The sequence below is a fragment of the Rana temporaria genome, chromosome 2, assembly GCF_905171775.1.
Source record: "Rana temporaria chromosome 2, aRanTem1.1, whole genome shotgun sequence".
Taxonomy (NCBI): Eukaryota; Metazoa; Chordata; class Amphibia; order Anura; family Ranidae; genus Rana; species Rana temporaria.
This window is the reverse complement of record NC_053490.1, coordinates 5649628-5666593: the sequence shown is the minus strand read 5'-3', so window position 1 is coordinate 5666593 and position 16966 is coordinate 5649628.

The window sequence follows — 16966 nt, the reverse complement described above, 5'->3', positions numbered from 1 at the left end:
TCCTCCTGCTGGTGATCCCTCTAGTGATATAAAGATCTATATAGAGGAATCAGGACCTCCTTCCTCCTGCTGGTGACCCCTCTAGTGATATAAAGATCTATATAGAGGGATCAGGACCCCCTTCCTCCTGCTGGTGACCCCTCTAGTGATATAAAGATCTATATAGAGGGATCAGGACCCCCTTCCTCCTGCTGGTGATCCCTCTAGTGATATAAAGATCTATATAGAGCAGTGACGGCGAACCTTGGCACCCCAGATGTTTTGGAACTACATTTCCCATGATGCTCCACTACACTGCAGAGTGCCTGAGCATCATGGGAAATGTAGTTCCAAAACATCTGGGGTGCCAAGGTTCGCCATCACTGATATAGAGGAATCAGGACCTCCTTCCTCCTGCTGGTGACCCCTCTAGTGATATAAAGATCTATATAGAGAAATCAGGACCTCCTTCCTCCTGCTGGTGACCCCTCTAGTGATATAAAGATCTATATAGAGGAATCAGGACCTCCTGCTGGTGATCCCTCTAGTGATATAACGATCTATATAGAGGGATCAGGACCTCCCTCCTTCCTCCTGCTGGTGATCCCTCTAGTGATATAAAGATCTATATAGAGGAATCAGGACCTCCTGCTGGTGACCCCTCTAGTGATATAAAGATCTATATAGAGAAATCAGGACCTCCTTCCTCCTGCTGGTGATCCCTCTAGTGATATAAAGATCTATATAGAGGGATCAGGACCTCCTTCCTCCTGCTGGTGACCCCTCTAGTGATATAAAGATCTATATAGAGAAATCAGGACCTCCTTCCTCCTGCTGGTGACCCCTCTAGTGATATAAAGATCTATATAGAGGGATCAGGACCCCCTTCCTCCTGCTGGTGACCCCCGGGATGAAGGACAGGGCAGAGGTCGTTCCTTTCCTATCTCTTCCTATATAGAACGCAGAGTTAAGTTTGCAGCCGATCACCTTAATGCGGATGTTTTAACCTGATAGGCCGGCGTTGGCGCACAACCCCCGCCCGCGGAGCGTCTCGCGCTTCTGCCGCCAGCCATGTAAAATCAAGTTAATGTCGCCCCGCATGCCTTCGGCCCCGTATCGGGGAGAGTCATCTTATCTGGGGCCGCGCAGATTGGATCGATAACGATATGATTTACCGCTCCAGCGGCACGGACAGCGCAGCGTGGCGTCGGTTTTAATGAGAATCGCAGCGCCGGCCCCCTCGCCGCTGTGAATTTATAATGCTCTGAAATTGATCCGCATATTATGAAGAGATGGAAAGATGAAACCCCCCCCAGGAGGAACGTCACCGACAGGGCAAAAATCACTTTCAGGTTATGGAGGAGACATTAGAGTGTAAGCTCCTCTGTACAGAGACTGATGTGACTGTAGGGGGGGGACATTAGAGTGTAAGCTCCTCTGTACAGAGACTGATGTGACTGTGGGGGAGGGGACATTAGAGTGTAAGCTCCTCTGTACAGAGACGGATGTGACTGTGGGGGGGAGGGGACATTAGAGTGTAAGCTCCTCTGTACAGAGACTGATGTGACTGTGGGGGGGGACATTAGAGTGTAAGCTCCTCTGTACAGAGACTGATGTGACTGTGGGGGGGGGGACATTAGAGTGTAAGCTCCTCTGTACAGAGACTGATGTGACTGTGGGGGGGGGGAGGGGACATTAGAGTGTAAGCTCCTCTGTACAGAGACTGATGTGACTGTGGGGGGGAGGGGACATTAGAGTGTAAGCTCCTCTGTACAGAGACTGGTGTGACTGTGGGGGGGGGGGACATTAGAGTGTAAGCTCCTCTGTACAGAGACTGATGTGACTGTGAGGGGGAGGGGACATTAGAGTGTAAGCTCCTCTGTACAGAGACTGATGTGATGTGGGGGGGGGGGGGAGGGGACATTAGAGTGTAAGCTCCTCTGTACAGAGACTGATGTGACTGTGGGGGAGGGGACATTAGAGTGTAAGCTCCTCTGTACAGAGACTGATGTGACTGTAGGGGGGAGGGGACATTAGAGTGTAAGCTCCTCTGTACAGAGACTGATGTGACTGTGGGGAGGAGGGGACATTAGAGTGTAAGCTCCTCTGTACAGAGACTGATGTGACTGTGGGGAGGAGGGGACATTAGAGTGTAAGCTCCTCTGTACAGAGACTGATGTGACTGTGGGGGGGAGGGGACATTAGAGTGTAAGCTCCTCTGTACAGAGACTGATGTGACTGTGGGGGGAGGGGACATTAGAGTGTAAGCTCCTCTGTACAGAGACTGATGTGACTGTGGGGGGAGGGGACATTAGAGTGTAAGCTCCTCTGTACAGAGACTGATGTGACTGTGGGGGAGGGGGCATTAAAGTGTAAGCTCCTCTGTACAGAGACTGATGTGACTGTGGGGGGGAGGGGACATTAGAGTGTAAGCTCCTCTGTACAGAGACTGATGTGACTGTGGGGGGGGGGGGACATTAGAGTGTAAGCTCCTCTGTACAGAGACTGATGTGACTGTGGGGGGAGGGGACATTAGAGTGTAAGCTCCTCTGTACAGAGACTGATGTGACTGTGGGGGAGGGGACATTAAAGTGTAAGCTCCTCTGTACAGAGACTGATGTGACTGTGGGGGGGGAGGGGACATTAGAGTGTAAGCTCCTCTCTACAGAAACTGATGTGACTGTAGGGGGGGGGGGCATTAGAGTGTAAGCTCCTCTCTACAGAAACTGATGTGACTGTGGGGGGAGGGGACATTAGAGTGTAAGCTCTTCTGTACAGAGACTGATGTGACTGTGGGGGAGGGGACACTAGAGTGTAAGCTCCTCTTTACAGAGACTGATGTGACTGTGGGGGGGGGGGGGGGGGGCATTATAGTGTAAGCTCCTCTGGTACAGAGACTGATGTGACTGTGGGGGGGGGAGGGGGGACATTAGAGTGTAAGCTCCTCTGTACAGAGACTAATGTGATTGGCTCAGTGATCTCTGTACAACACTGCGCTATATAAATGTATAATAATAATAGTGTGTCTGTGGGGGGGCATTAGAGTGTAAGCTCCTCTGTACAGAGACTGATGTGACTGTGGGGGGAGAGGACATTAGAGTGTAACACCAACAATGGGGCACCATTCCTCGCTCTAATACCAAAGATGTGGCAATGTTTACGCCCACCGATGCAAGAAAAATGTCCTACTCCCGTTGGCCACTGTCCGGCCCCCCTAAAGTCTGAAGGCCACTAAACTGTCCCTTTGTTTAGAAAGTTTGGAGACCCCCCCCCCCCCCGCACTAACACGTCATTTCTGTGGCAGCTCCTGACAAAGGTGGTGGAGATGGAAGTTTTCCAGGGGAGTAACATATAGATAAGACCATCTATGGGTAGACTCGTGGCTGGACGCAGGCGATGCAGCGCCCCCTGCTTGCAGGCATGAAATATGAGTGGCGCTGAGACTCCACTGCCTGTTTCCCTTAGTGAGGATAGCGGCGGTGGGACCTGCCACGATCGGCCTCGGGGGGCGACATCGCGGGTGCCTAGGACAGATAAGTGTCCTTTTTAAAAGTCAGCAGCTACACTGTTTGCAGCTGCTGAGTTTAAAAAAAAAACGCGGCTAGAAAACCGCTTTAAAAACCAAGTTTTTTTTGCTAGAAAATTACTTAGAGCCCCCAAACATTATACATTTTTTTTCTAACACCCAAGAGAATAAAATGGCGGTCGTTGCATTACTTTCTGTCACACCGTATTTGCGCAGCAGGCTTACAAGCGCACTTTTTTTTTTGGAAAACGTACACTTTTTTTAATTAAAAAATAAGACACCAGTAAAGTTAGCCCCAATTATTTTTTTTATATTGTGAAAGATAATGTTACGCCGAGTAAATTGATACCCAACATGTCACGCTTCAAAATTGCGTCCACTCGTGGAATGGCGACAAACTTTTACCCTTAAAATATCTCCATAGGCGACGTTTAAAGAATTCTACAGGTTGCACGTTTTGTGTTACAGAGGAGGTCCAGGGCTAGAATTATTGCTCTCGCTCTGACGATCGCGGCGATACCTCACACGTGTGGTTTGAACACAGTTTTCATATGCGGGCGCTGCTCACGTATGCGTTCGCTTCTGCGTGAGCTCGTCGGGACGGGGCACTTAAAAAAAAAAAAAATCGTATTGATTTTATTTTATTTATTTTAAAACTGAAAAAAAAATTGGGTCACTTTTATTCCTATTACAAGGAACCCCATGTAATAAAAAAAAAAAAAGGTCCTCTTAAATATGAGATCCGGGGGTCACAAAGACATCGCCTCTCATATTTGGACTTAAATGCAATAAAAAATAAATTGTCATTTGAAAAAATGACAACAAAAAAATGTCCCTTAAAGACGTATGGGCAGAAGTGATGTTTTGACATCGCCGCCCCCCCCCCCCCCCCCCCCCGGAAGTGATATGAAGACGGATGGGTGCCATCTTCCCCTCACTCGTATCCATACCTAGCCGCTGACAGGTCCCGATCGCCTCCGCCCTAGGTAAGCAGGTGAGGGCGCGGGAGAGTGGTGGGGGGGCCCTCTCCGACGATTTTGCGGCGAATCCGACGCAGAGACCACCATTATCGTTTACAGGACCGCCCCAGCTGAAAAGATGGATATCTCGGTAACGGCCGCTGTCACAACCGAGATATCTATCTTTTCAGCAGCGAATCCGACGCAGAGGCCACCATTATAGTTTAAAGGTCCGGCCGCTGAAAAGATGGATATGTCGGTAACGGCAGCAGCAGCCGCTGTCACACCCGAGATATCCATCTTTTTTAGCGGCCGTTCCTTTAAACGATAATGGTGGTCTCTGCGTCGGATTCGCTGCTGAAAAGATGGATATCTCGGGTTGTAACAGCAGCTGCCGTTACCGAGATATCCATCTTTAAACTGCCGACGTATATGTACATAAGCGGGTCGGCAAGTGGTTAAGTAACTCTTATATGTCTTGTCATTCCCCCCTGGTATGTGACTGGACAGTGAAAGAAGAAGCAGTGCACTGGTGAGCTCAGCTTTCTCTTACTGTTCTCTCTCAGTGCCAATGAGGTGGCACTGACAGGCACTGAAAAGGTGAGGTGGCACTGACAGGCGGCACTGATATGCAGCACTGATGGGCATTGATAGGGGGCACTGATGGGCACTCATGGGTGGCACTGGTGGGCACTGATAGAAGACACTGATGGGCACAAAAAGACTGCACTGATGGGTACTTATGAGTGGCACTGATAGGTGGCACTGCTGGACACTGAGAAGTGGCACTGCTGGGCACTGATACGTGGCACTGATGGGCACTGATATGTGTCACTGATAGAAGGTACTGATAGGCATCCCTTGTGGCACTGGCAGGCATTGTAATTGGGCACTGATTGGCAGATGCCTGTGCATTGATTGGCAGCTGCCTGGGCACAGATTGGCATTTCCCTGGTGATCTAGGTGGCATACCTGGTGGTTCAGTGGGGTGGCTATCCCTGGTGGTCCATTCCGGCATCCTGGTGGTCCTGGGCAGGCATCCGAGGGGGGCTGCGCTGATAAACAATCAGCACAGACTCCCCTGTCAGGAGAGCCGCCGATCGGCTCTCCTCTACTCTGTCTGTCAGACGCGAGTGAGGAAAAGCCGATCATTGGCTCTTCCTGTTTACATCGGGATCAGCCGTGATTGGACACGGCTGATCACGTGGTAAAGAGCCTCTGACGGAGATTGGTCAGTCTGACACACCGCACCACCGACCGCCACGATGTGTGCCCCCACGGGGCGCACGGTGGCGGTTATCCTGCTGGACGTCCTATGATGTCCAGTCCAGATGACGGAACCGCCGCCCGGCCATCATTCTGCTATAGGCCGGGCGGGAAGTGGTTAAGATGCAGCAATGTGACGGCTCTACCTCTCCGATCTCACCCAACGAAGGACTGCGGCAGAGAGACAATACAAGAAACCTGCCAACATTTTGAACGCGGTCAGGCGGCGGGTCATAAACACGCCACGCCGCGAGTGCGAATGTATTTATTTAGGAATTAACATGCATCCAGCGGGCTTAAAATGTGACCAGCGGCACATAAAATGACACTTAATGGTCAAAAAGTGCCCATAAAACGGGACGGAAAACCTTTCAGGGCCCGACGACAAGGAGCTCCGCTCGTAAATGAATCCTTCCTGCTCACAGGTGAGTAATCTTTATGGAGAGCGGCGGCCGACGATGGAGGTGATAATAGCTCAGGCGGGAGAAGCTCAGGGTCCCCTGGATGACTTTTTATAAGCGCCAAACGTTAGCCGCGTCATAAATCCACAACCGTATTTTATTCCCCGAGCAAGAAAAGTATATGGCTTTCCAGATTCACAAGTTCCTGGATTTCCCTGGATAATGAACGATAACATCTGTCCGGGTGCAAAAAGGAACAGCAATCTGCCCGCTTCACCGCAATTCTGTATAAATGCGCGTGATGTAAAGAGGGACTCCGGGCAATACGCTCAATACGCTAGGAGTGATATCACAGAGAGGTGCTTCTGAAGATAAGATACAAAGAATATACTAAGAACACACAAGGAAGATACACATAAGATACAAGGGAAATACAAGAAAAACACAAAAACACAAAAAAAAAACACAAAAAAGGTACAAAAAAGACATGAAGATAATACAAAGGAGATACAAAGAAGACACATAGAACATACATGGACGGTACAAGGGAGATACAACGAAGACACAAGGAAGATACAAAGGAGACAAAAGTAAGTTATAAAGAAGAGATAGGAAGTTATAAAGAAGACACAAGGAAGTTACAAAGAAGACATAAGGAAGTTTCAAAGACGATACAAGGAAGTTACAAAGCAGACACAAGGAAGTTACAAAGCAGACACAAGGAAGTTACAAAACAGACACAAGGAAGTTACAAAGCAGACACAAGGAAGTTACAAAGAAGACACAAGGAAGTTATAAAGAAGACACAAGGAAGTTATAAAGAATACACAAGGATGTTACAAAGAAGACACAAGGAAGTTATAAGGAAGACACAAGGAAGTTACAAAGCAGACACAAGGAAGTTACAAAGAAGACACAAGGAAGTTACAAAGAAGACACAAGGAAGTTACAAAGCAGACACAAGGAAGTTATAAGGAAGACACAAGGAAGTTACAAAGCAGACACAAGGAAGTTACAAAGAAGACACAAGGAAGTTACAAAGAAGACACAAGGAAGTTACAAAACAGACACAAGGAAGTTATAAGGAAGACACAAGGAAGTTACAAAGCAGACACAAGGAAGTTACAAAGAAGACACAAGGAAGTTACAAAGCAGACACAAGGAAGTTACAAAGCAGACACAAGGAAGTTACAAAGCAGACACAAGGAAGTTACAAAGCAGACACAAGGAAGTTACAAAGCAGACACAAGGAAGTTACAAAGGAGACACAAGGAAGTTACAAGGAAGACACAAGGAAGTTATAAGGAAGACACAAGGAAGTTACAAAGCAGACACAAGGAAGTTACAAAGAAGACACAAGGAAGTTACAAAGAAGACACAAGGAAGTTATAAAGAAGACACAAGGAAGTTATAAAGAAGACACAAGGAAGTTATAAAGAAGACACAAGGAAGTTATAAAGAAGACACAAGGAAGTTATAAAGAAGACACAAGGGCCCGGATTCATAAAGCACTTACGCCGACGTAGAACAAGATACGCCGACGTAAGTGCAAATGTGCGCCGTCGTATCTGTGCGCCGGACCCACAAAACAAGATGCACCTAAAAATAGGCTTCATCCCACCGACGTAACTTGCCTACGCCGGCGTAGCGTGGGCGTACATTTAGGCTGGACACATGTGGCGCTCCCATTGACTTGCGATTAAAATATGCAAATGAGGGAAATACGGCGATTCACAAACGTACGTGCCCCCGATGCAGGCTACGCGATGTGTGCGTAAGTTGTACATCCGGCGTAAAGTTAAGCCCCATAAAGGAGGTGTAACCCAGCAGCAGACATGCAAAGGTCTGCACCAGGGAACTCAAGCCGGCGTATTTTACGTTGTTTAAGTTGGACTGTGTGGCTGGCTGGGCGTAGGTTACGTTCACGCCGTAGGCAGTGATCCGACGTAGTTTAGGCAGTTGTTTCGACGTGGTTGTGAGCATGCGCAGAGGGATGCGTCCACGTCCCAGCGCATGCGCAGTTCGTGATACGTATCTGTCTGGCGCTCGGACCATCATTTGCATGGGGTCACGCCTCATTTGCATGGGTCACACCCACCTACACCTATGTCGGCTTACGCCTTCGAAACCCAGCGCAGTTTTGGGAGCACTGGCTTTGTGAATACCATGCTTGCCTCTCTGCGCTGCATCGGCGTAGCGTACATTATTTGCACTACGGCGGCGTAATGTGCGCCGCTCTCTGTGAATCTGGGCCAAGGATGTTACAAAGAAGACACAAGGAAGTTTCAAAGACGATACAAGAAAGTTACAAAGAAGACACAAGGAAGTTATAAAGAAGACACAAGGATGTTACAAAGAAGACACAAGGAAGTTATAAGGAAGACACAAGGATGTTACAAAGCAGACACAAGGAAGTTACAAAGGAGACACAAGGAAGTTACAAAGCAGACACAAGGAAGCTACAAAGCAGACACAAGGAAGCTACAAAGGAGACACAAGGAAGTTAAGAAGACATAAGGAAATTACAAAAAGAAAAATACAAAAAACGTACAAAGAAGACATGAAGATGATTCAAAGAAGACATGAAGATAATACAAAGGAGATACAAAGAAGACACGTAGAAGATACAGAGAACACACGTAGAACATACAAGGACGATACAAGGGAGAAACAACGAAAACTCAAGGAAGATACAAAGGAGACACAAGGAAGTTACAAAGACAATACAAGGAAGTTTTAAAGAAGACACAGGGAAGTTACAAAGAAGACAAAGGGAAAATACAAGAAAAACAAAAAAACACACAAAGAAGATACAAAGAAGACATAAAGATGATACAAAGAAGATACATAGAAGACATAAAGACAATACAAAAGGAGATACAAAGAAGACACGTAGAAGATACAGAGAACACATGTAGAACACACAAGGAAGATACAAAGGAGACACAAGGAAGTTAAAAAGAAGACACAAGGAAGTTATAAAGAAGACATAAGGAAGTTACAAAGAAAGAAAAATACAAAAAACATACAAAGAAGATATGAAGATGATACAAAAAAAGACATGAAGATAATACAAAGGAGATACAAGGAAGACACATGGAAGATACAGAGAACACATGTAGAACATACGAGGACGATACAAGGGAGAAACAACGAAAACTCAAGGAAGATACAAGGAAGTTATAAAGAAGACACAAGGAAGTTACAAAGAAGACACAAGGAAATTACAAAGACGACACAAGGAAGTTACAAAGAAGACACAAGGAAATTACAAAGACGACACAAGGAAGTTACAAAGAAGACACAAGGAAATTACAAAGAAGACACAAGGAAGTTATAAAAAAGACACAAAGAAGTTACAAAGAAGACACAAGGAAGTTACAAAGACATAAGGAAGTTAAAAAGAAGACACAAGTAAGTTACATACACGATACAAGGAAGATACAAACAAAACACATAGAAGACACAAGAAAAATACAAAGAAGACACAAAGATAATAAAACGACGATACAAGGAAGCTACAAAGAAGACAGAAGAAAGATACAAATATGATACAAGAAAGATACAAAGAAGACAGAAGGGAGTTATAAACACAATAGAAGGAAGATACAAACAAAACACAAAGAACGATACAATGAAGACACAAAGAAGATACAAGAAGTCACAAGGAAGACACATAGAACATGCAAAGGAGATACATTGTAATACATTCTTTCTGCTATTGGGATTTTACTTTTTTGTCTGGACACATCACATCTTCTGGACTTGATTTGGGACTGCTTGTTATCTAAACTTTTATGAATGGAATGATCCTAGATATGTCAACACACTATATAAATGTATAATAATAATAATAATAGCGTGTGACTGTGGGGGGAGGGGACATTAGAGTGTAAGCTCCTTTGGTACAGAGACTGATGTGACCGTGGGGGAGGGGACATTAGAGTGTAAGCTCCATTGGTACAGAGACTGATGTGACTGTGGGGGAGGGGACATTAGAGTGTAAGCTCCTTTGGTACAGAGACTGGTGTGACTGTGGGGGGGGGGGACATTAGAGTGTAAGCTCCTCTGTACAGAGACTGATGTGACTGTGGGGGGACATTAGAGTGTAAGCTCCTCTGTACAGAGACTGATGTGACTGTGGGGGGACATTAGAGTGTAAGCTCCTTTGGTACAGAAACTGGTGTGACTGTGGGAAGGGGACATTAGAGTGTAAGCTCCTCTGGTACAGAGACTGGTGTGACTGTGAGGGGGAGGGGACATTAGAGTGTAAGCTCCTCTGTACAGAGACTGATGTGACTGTGGGGGGGGGACATTAGAGTGTAAGCTCCTCTGTACAGAGACTGATGTGACTGTGGGGAAGGGGACATTGGAGTGTAAGCTCCTCTGTACAGAGACTGATGTGACTGTGGGGGGGAGGGGACATTAGAGTGTAAGCTCCTCTGTACAGAGACTGATGTGACTGTGGGGAAGGGGACATTGGAGTGTAAGCTCCTTTGGTACAGAGACTGGTGTGACTGTGGGGGGGGGGGGACATTAGAGTGTAAGCTCCTTTGGTACAGAGACTGGTGTGACTGGTACAGCGCTATGGTATAGGTCAGAGCACTCTTGTCTGATACATTGTAAGGACAAGTAATTGGAGGAATGCCACACACAGCACGCAATGCCGGGATTGGCCTCATTATAAGTGGGAGGAGCTTGGTCCTGGGAGGTTGCTTGTAGAAATGTGTGTCCACTCTGCCATCAACTCCAGGTAGGAAATCCGCGGTATAACGCTCTGACGTAAGTAACTACAGGAGAAACACGATGGTTGCCATTGCCCTTGATCTATTGTTGAAAATGCTAGATGCCTGGCTGTCATTGTGATCTTCTGTTTTCATCTCGTTTTCATTCTTAGACATTGGAACGAGTATGCAGATGAAACTTTGGTTTGACTTCACTGGTTGCATGCTTGCTGCATTTCAAAAGTATTGATGCCAGAGACAAGCCCAATGATTCCATTATCCCCGTATAGCTCCGCCCATATCAGAGACATCAGTTTACAGCGAATTTCTGATAGACACAAACTGGATCATGGCAAAAAACGATCCATCGGGCGTCCGCTGTCTTTTTGAATTTGGTAATGGGGAAGATTATAGAAGCACTTTACGCTCCCCTCCCCCCTCCCGTTCTCATAATGGCGGAGTCCCCCGCGGGGTCCCAGCGGGCAATATATTGTCAGCTCGTTACAGCAAAGCTAATTGCAGAATTTATCTATCCATCAGTCCTGGCGGGAGAGACGCACTTATCGCCCCCCCCCACACCATTCCCCGCAGAGCCGCTAGTACTCAATCTAGAAGTGTCCCCGCCAATCGTTCATCCTACCCCGGGGGGGGGGGCGGTCAATTATGAGACAATGATTTCTAAAGGGGAACTCAGAGCTGCGTAAATTATTAAATATACGAACATTCACCGACTTATCGCATGCTATGGTGAAGGGTCGCTTGTAATTACCAGGCTATCAGCGCCCCCCCCCCTCCCCCACATAGGCCGCACTGAACACTGGGGTGATGCCGGCATTGGAAATAGTTGTTTAATAATTCCACATACAGCCAGAAGGGGGGGCATTTACAATTCATCCTCATTCTCCCAGCTTCTCCTGCAGTAAATAGTCCTTCTGCTAACAGAGGTCAATAGCTCAATCGGGGGAAGTGACTCCTCCCCCTTACCTCCCCCCCTCTGTACAGTTCTCTCTGATAAACTTAATGTGAGACTCAATTAGAGACAGACAGCCTGACCGGAGATAATTACTGTTCTGCTCTTTTTAGATAGCCCCTAGCGCTCTGGGATTCCTGTGTCACGTATTAAATCTTTCTTTGTAAAACAGAGGTTGTGTATAATATATACTGTGGCCTAGATTCACGTACGGCCGCTCTACGTTGTGCGGGCGTAGCGTATCGTATTTACGCTACGCCGCCGCAACTTAGAGAGGCAAGTGCAGTATTCACAAAGCACTTGCGTCCTAAGTTACGGCAGCGTAGCGTAAATGTTCCGGCGTAAGCGCGCGTAATTCAAATTTTGAAGAGGTGGGCGTGTTTTATGTAAATAAAACATGACCCCACGTAAATGACGTTTTTAACGAACGGCGCATGTGCCGTCCATGGACGTATCCCAGTGCGCATGCGTCGGATAGAATGCCCAAGATACGTGCCTACGACGTGAACGTAGCTTACGCACAGCCCTATTCGCGTACGACTTACGCAAACGACGTAAAAAGATACGCTTGTTCCGACGTTCCATACTTTGCATGGGCTGCGCCACCTAGAGACCTGCTTTGTCTTTACGCCGACGTATGTCTTACGTAAACGGCGTAACTAATTGCGACGGCCGTACGTACGTTCGTGAATCGGCGTATCTTGCTCATTTACATATTCGACGCAGAAATCAAGGAAGCGCCGCCTAGCGGCCAGCGTAATTATTGCACCCCAAGATACGACGGCGTAGGAGACTTACACCGCTCGTATCTTGGCCAAATCTATGCGTAACTGATTCTATGAATCAGGCGCATAGATACGACGGCGGCCATTCGGACTTACGACTTACGATAGCCTGTATATATAAAGCATCTCTTCCAGACTGACTCCCACCCATAGGTGTGCTAAGCCTATTGCATTAGAGTGTGCACCCCAAAGCCCAAACACGCACTACTGATCACTCACGATGTTCATTCAGAAAGGGAAGGGGACGGTAAATTACATATTTACTGGCCCCTTCCTCACTCCTAAAACATCCCAGGAGCAACAGCCGATAGGAGAGGAGGGAAACTGGCAGCACTGCGGGGGGGAGGGGAAAGATGGGAGCCAGGGCAGTAGGGGGGATGTGTGCTGCACAGGGTGATTAGGGTGTGTTTGGGAACACCTGGCACACCCCTATGCTCCCACCCCTAAGACCCCATTCACACCTAAGCGACAAAACGCCCGACGCGGGACGCTTCTGCCGCTAGAGGGGAGAATTCCCATTGGAGATGGTTCACATCTCATAGACGCGCAACGCCTGTCGCCTGAAAAAAAGTCCCGGACCCTTTTTTTCACGCGACAGGCGCATTTTCCCATAGACAGCAATGGGAATACTTTAGGAAAAAAAAAAATTGAAACATTTGTAATCGCGGCAAATCTGCCGCTACACGCGAACGCGGCTGTCGCTTAGGTGTGAATGCAGCCTTAAGGTATTATGATATTTGCATAACTCCTCCCACTGCCTGCCCTGAATCAGCTCTAGAGGAGTACAGAGGCCGGGTGCTGTGATGTTATCAGAAAGCCCTGCTGGCCCCTCCCACCAGCCACGATCTGCCCGCATTGCATAGAGACCCAAAAACGACACCATAAGGTCTAAAATTAGGTATGTAAGGAAAATGGAAAGTGTTTATTTAATAATGTCATTAGCATGTTGATTGTTGATGGGGGGGGGGGGGGGGGGGTTTGACCACGGAAGGCAAAAGTATAAGCAGGATAAGTTATAAATCTTTATTTGTAAAACACATATTGTTTATTATAATGTTTATTATACAAGTATCTTGTAAACATCAGTTAACAAAAATATAAATATAAAAATTAAAAACAAAACTGTCTTTATAAACATGAGTAAAAAAAATAATTAAATAAAGATATACAAAATATATAAATCTATAAATAAATATATAAAACATATACAATATATTCAAGGTGTGCTGTGGAGGTACATTGGGGTGCTTGGTGGGTAGCTATATCTCCTCTCTGATATAAATCCCCCCCCCCCCCCCCGGCTCTCACCAAAAAGAGTACGGAGAAATGGGGGGGGGGGCGAGTCATTACATTCTATATGTAAAATTCAACTTGAGCTACTGAGCTCTGTGAGCAACAAGAGTCACCAACAATCATGTGAAATGAGGGTCAAAAGCGCCACCTGCTGGTCCAAAAAGACATAGGCCCAGATTCACGTCCAGCGGCGTATCTCTGCGGCGGCGTAACGTATCCGATTTACGTTACGCCGCCGCAACTTAGAAGAGCAAGTGCTGTATTCTCAAAGCACTTGCTCCGTAAGTTGCGGCGGCGTAAATGGGCCGGCGTAAGCCCGCCTAATTCAAATTTGTATCAGGGGGGCGTGTTTTATGTTAAACTACTGTGACCCGAGATTGACGTTTTTGCGGAACGGCGCATGCACCGTCTGTGGAATTTCCCAGTGTGCATTGCTCCAAAGTACGCCGCAAGGACGTCATTGGTTCGACGTGAACGTAAATGATGTCCAGCCCCATTCACGGACGACTTACGCAAACAACGTAACCTTTTCAAATTTCGACGCGGGAACGACGGCCATACTTAACATTGGCTACGCCTCATATAGCAGGGGCAACTTTACGCCGGGAAAAGCCTAACATAAACGTCGTAACTTTACTGCGTCGGCCGGGCGGACGTTCGGGAATTCACGTATCTAGCTAATTTGAATACTCGACGCGGAATTCGACGGAAGCGACACCTAGCGGTCAAAAAAAAAAATGCAGTTAAGATCCGACGGCGTAAGAGACTTACGCCTGTCGGATCTAATGGATATCTATGCGTCTGATTCTAAGAATCAGACGCATAGATACGACGGGTCGGATTAGGACTTACGACGGCGTACATGGCGCTACGCCGTCGTAAGTCCTCTGAGAATCCGGGCCATAGAAACATAGAAAAGCGACGGTACAAAAAAGTACAACAAAAAAAAGACCAAGTTGTCCGATTGAGTCTGCTCATTTTACGATGATTATTATTATTGTTTTTTTTTTTTTTTAAACTTGTTTTGTATTTTGTATATTTATTTATTTTTATGCAAATTGTCATTTATCTGTTTGAAATCTATCTCTGCTTAAAGTGGATTTCTTAGTCCTAGCCATAAAAAATAATAAATGATAAGGGTGGAGTGGAGACAAAAAAGAAGAGAGCGCCCTCTCCTGGCCGATCTATAAATCAGCGTCCTGAGCTTGTCCAGAATTCTAGGCTGCCCCGCCTCCACGGGAAAATTACATTTACCTTAAAACGCGTTGATGTATCAGTTAGCTTAATGGCGGTTAGCGTGCTGAGTCGCGCGCCGGCGTCTTGTGTTTCTTGGGGACGCTCAAAATTTCAAACTTCCATTCGGTTTGCACACAGACGCAATGGAGGGACGACTCCGTTTTGGGGCGGAGCTGATTAGAACTGGTAGCAATTCAACCGACTGCGGAAACGTTACATTGTTGCTTGATTGGAAGGTGATAGAAAAGTATAACATTCTTCTCGTGTTTAAGAGCGGGGGAGGGGAGGGACACTTTTTTTGCTCAAAATATGTGAGCAAAGGACACGCCCCTTACCCCCACCCCCATCACACAGCCCAATGAACAATCACGTGTATTTCAGGAGAGGAGAGTTATAGAGGAAGGAGCAGAGTCCTCCAGCAGTGCAGAGTTTATCAGGAGAGGAGAGTTATAGAGGAAGGAGCAGAGTCCTCCAGCAGTGCAGAGTATATCAGGAGAGGAGAGTTATAGAGGAAGGAGCAGAGTCCTCCAGCAGAGCAGAGTATTTCAGGAGAGGAGAGTTATAGAGGAAGGAGCAGAGTCCTCCAGCAGTGCAGAGTATCTCAGGAGAGGAGAGTTATAGAGGAAGGAGGAGCAGAGTCCTCCAGCAGAGCAGAGTATTTCAGGAGAGGAGAGTTATAGAGGAAGGAGCAGAGTCCTCCAGCAGTGCAGAGTATTTCAGGAGAGGAGAGTTATAGAGGAAGGAGCAGAGTCCTCCAGCAGTGCAGAGTATCTCAGGAGAGGAGAGTTATAGAGGAAGGAGCAGAGTCCTCCAGCAGAGCAGAGTATTTCAGGAGAGGAGAGTTATAGAGGAAGGAGCAGAGTCCTCCAGCAGTGCAGAGTATTTCAGGAGAGGAGAGTTATAGAGGAAGGAGCAGAGTCCTCCAGCAGAGCAGAGTATCTCAGGAGAGGAGAGTTATAGAGAAGGAGCAGAAGCCTCCGGCAGAGTATTTCAGGAGAGGAGAGTTATAGAGGAATGAGCAGAGTCCTCCAGCAGAGTATTTCAGGAGAGGAGAGTTATAGAGGAAGGAGCAGAGTCCTCCAGTAGTGCAGAGTATTTCAGGAGAGCAGAGTTATAGAGGGAGGAGCAGAGTCCTCCAGCAGAGCAGAGTATTTCAGGAGAGGAGAGTTATAGAGGAAGGAGCAGAGTCCTCCAGCAGTGCAGAGTATCTCAGGAGAGGAGAGTTATAGAGGAAGGAGCAGAGTCCTCCAGCAGTGCAGAGTATTTCAGGAGAGGAGAGTTATAGAGGAAGGAGCAGAGTCCTCCAGCAGAGTATATCAGGAGAGGAGAGTTATAGAGGAAGGAGCAGAGTCCTCCAGCAGAGCAGAGTATCTCAGGAGAGGAGAGTTATAGAGGAAGGAGCAGAGTCCTCCAGCAGAGCAGAGTATCTCAGGAGAGGAGAGTTATAGAGGAAGGAGCAGAGTCCTCCAGCAGAGCAGAGTATTTCAGGAGAGGAGAGTTATAGAGGAAGGAGCAGAGTCCTCCAGCAGAGCAGAGTATCTCAGGAGAGGAGAGTTATAGAGGAAGGAGCAGAGTCCTCCAGCAGAGCAGAGTATCTCAGGAGAGGAGAGTTATAGAGGAAGGAGCAGAGTCCTCCAGCAGAGCAGAGTATTTCAGGAGAGGAGAGTTATAGAGGAAGGAGCAGAGTCCTCCAGCAGAGCAGAGTATATCAGGAGAGGAGAGTTATAGAGGAAGGAGCAGAGTCCTCCAGAAGTGCAGAGTATATCAGGAGAGGAGAGTTATAGAGGAAGGAGCAGAGTCCTCCAGAAGTGCAGAGTATATCAGGAG